The 3028-nt window shown below is 38.4% G+C and overlaps 1 pseudogene; it reads right to left on the bottom strand.

Annotated features, from left to right (window-relative positions):
* Positions 1-2387: 2387 nt before the first annotated feature.
* Positions 2388-3028, bottom strand: LOC130974840 (protein PNS1-like; annotated as a pseudogene).

The raw sequence follows: 3028 nt of genomic DNA, 5'->3' as shown, positions 1-3028 counted from the left end.
CTTTTTAACTAAAATTGTGATAGACTGAAATGGCATGTTTTTAAGAAGATAAAAACTTTGACTATTATCGAAGGATTCGAAACTTTGAGGTAAAAGAGGCTCTAAAGTAGATGAAAAATGGCAAGGCAGTAGGACCTGATAATATCCCGATTGAGGTTTGGAAGGATTTTGGAGAAAAAGGCATCAACTGGTTAACCAAGCTTTTTAATGAGATTTTAAGGTCAAAGAAGATGCCTGATGAGTGGAGAAAGAGCACCTTGGTACCTATCTATAAGAATAAGGGGGATATACAAAGCTGCGAAAACTATAGAGGGATTAAGCTTATGAGTCATACTATGAAGTTATGGGAAAGGGTGATAGAGCGGAGGTTAAGAAAAGAGACACAAGTAACAGAGAACCAATTTGGATTTATGCCAGGAAGATCTACCACTGAAGCGATATACCTATTAAGAAGAATGATGGAGAGGTATCGTAGTAATAAAAGGGATCTACATATGGTGTTTATTGATTTGGAAAAAGCGTATGATAAGATACCAAAGGAGGTCTTATGGAAGGTTTTAGAAAAGAGAAGAGTAAGGATCGCATATATTCGGGCAATTAAAGACATGTATGATGGGGCCACAACTAGTGTGAAAACTCAAGGTGGTGTGACAGAGGAATTCCCTATTGGTATAGGATTACACCAGGGATCATCCTTAAGTCCATACCCTTTCACATTAGTTTTGGAAGTACTCACAGAGCACATCCAAAAGCCTGTGCCATGGTACATACTTTTTGCCGATGATATCGTCCTTATGGGAGAGTCAAGGAAGACCTAAATAAGAAGCTGGAGTTATGGAGAGAAGCTTTAGAAGTGTATGGTCTGCGCATAAGCCGTAGCAAGACGGACTATATGGAATGTAAGTTCAGTCTGAGAAGGGAAAACCCCAATATAGAGGTGAAGATTGGAGAAAATATCCTACGAAAAGTTAAAAGTTTTAAGTATCTTGGGTGCATCATACAGGATAATGGAGAGACTGAACAGGATGTAAATCATAGTATCCAAGCAGGTTGGTCAAAATGGTGGAGTGCATTTGATTTTATATGCAACAAAAAAGTGCATTTAAAACTTAAAGGTAAATTCTATCGCACCGCTATCAGACCGGCTATGCTGTATAGTACGGAGTGTTGGGCGGCTAAAGGGGAGCACGAACATAAGCTGAGTGTGGCAGAGATGAAGATGTTGAGATGGATGAGTGGTCATACGCGATTGGATAAAATAAGGAATGAAGATATAAGGGAGAGAGTTTGAGTAGCACCCATTGTGGAAAAGATGGTTGAATCACGTCTCAGGTGGTTTGGACATGTGAGAAGAAGACCGATAGAACATCCAGTCAGGAGGGTGGATGAGATGGAAGATGGACAAAGGGCAAAAGGCAGAGGAAGTCCTAAGAAGACCATCCATGAGGTGGTCAAACGAGATCTACATGTAAACGGTCTCTCTGTAGACATGATACATGACAGAGCACAATGGCGTCGTTTGATTCATGTAGCCGACCCCACTTAGTGGGACAAGGCTTTGTTATTGTTGTTGTTGTAATTAAATATAATTTATTATGTTAAATTAATTATATTAACTAATTAATTTGATTAGATATTTAAATATTATATAATTTATTATAATTTATATCAATTAATTAATTGTAATTGTATCTATTTATTATTTATCTATTATATTATATTATATTAAAATTAAATTTTTTGTATTTAATGGTGAAGCTAACGTGTTATGTTCATGAGAGTGTTTTTTGATTTATCTCTTTAAATTTATTAAATATAATTAATTATAATAAATTAATTATATCAACTAATTAATTTAAGGTTAAATTACACAGTTAGTCCCTACACTTTTAGTAAAATTGCAAATTGGTCCCTATAATTTAAAAGTTTGTAATTGGGTCCCTAAAAATATTAAAATTTGTAATTGAGTCCCTACCGTTCAAACACCGTTTGATTTAACAGAATATTCCTCAGCATATTCGCTATTTTAAACATGTGAGTTGCACGTGTTTAACAGTAAGGACTAATTTGCAATTTTAATAAAAATATAGAGACCAACACTATTTTAAAATGACCAAAAAATCCCTAACCCACCCCACCCCCATCCCAGCCCTCTCAGTATCACTTTTCCATGCCCAAAATGAAGCACCTCCTTCGAAAGCTTCACATCGGTGGCGCCACCACCGCCACTCCCACCACCGCCATCCACCACGTGCCGCCGCCGCTCCCTCTACTTCTTTCGCTTCCTCTTCCGCTCTCCCATCTCCCACTCCAATCGTCATGGATTCAATTTCGAACCCTAGCACCACCACCACCACCAGGCCATAGCTCTGATGCATCACAAAGATCTAAATTCCACTCACCGTAGAAAAAAATGCACCTACAGCTACTCCACTAAGAAAACATAATGCTCCGGTTAGATCCGAGTCTATGAGTGGCAACATTCTAGAGCTGTTGAACATTTTTCAAGTATCTCGAGATGCGGGCACAAACTCTTTGTTATAGGCTCCAATATGTACAAAACTCCATTGGTTCACAAACTTCAGAAGAACGTTTACCAGCACCATAACACAGGAAAACAGGATCTCATCTTCTCCTCCAAGCAGACTCATCGAGCGTCCAAAACTGCCGAAGAGAGTGATGACCGGGATAAGGATTGAGCCAGTGGCGATACATCCAACAAAATGATTGATACTGTCACGAAGCGCCGCACAAGTATCCATGTGATTTTCAAGTATATGTAGATATGTGACCCTTGAAATGGTGAGTTGTATTACATTCTTGAGAAACTGCATGTCCATCCTAGGCTCAGCATAATCAGCAATAAGAAAATGAAAGCTAATTTAAATTTGTCTTGAAGGGATGTAGCTCCACCGATCCCGGATACAAGAAAACAGCAATAAAGGGTTCCAGTGAAGAAAGGAGGGGAAGAGGGGAAGAGGGGAAGAAAAAGGATAATGGAAGAAAAGGAAAAAGAAGAAATGGACAT

The sequence above is a fragment of the Arachis stenosperma genome, chromosome 4 (assembly GCF_014773155.1).
Source record: "Arachis stenosperma cultivar V10309 chromosome 4, arast.V10309.gnm1.PFL2, whole genome shotgun sequence".
NCBI classification, from domain to species: domain Eukaryota; kingdom Viridiplantae; phylum Streptophyta; class Magnoliopsida; order Fabales; family Fabaceae; genus Arachis; species Arachis stenosperma.
The sequence above is the reverse complement of the archived record's forward strand: the minus strand, read 5'-3'. Positions and strand labels throughout refer to the sequence as shown.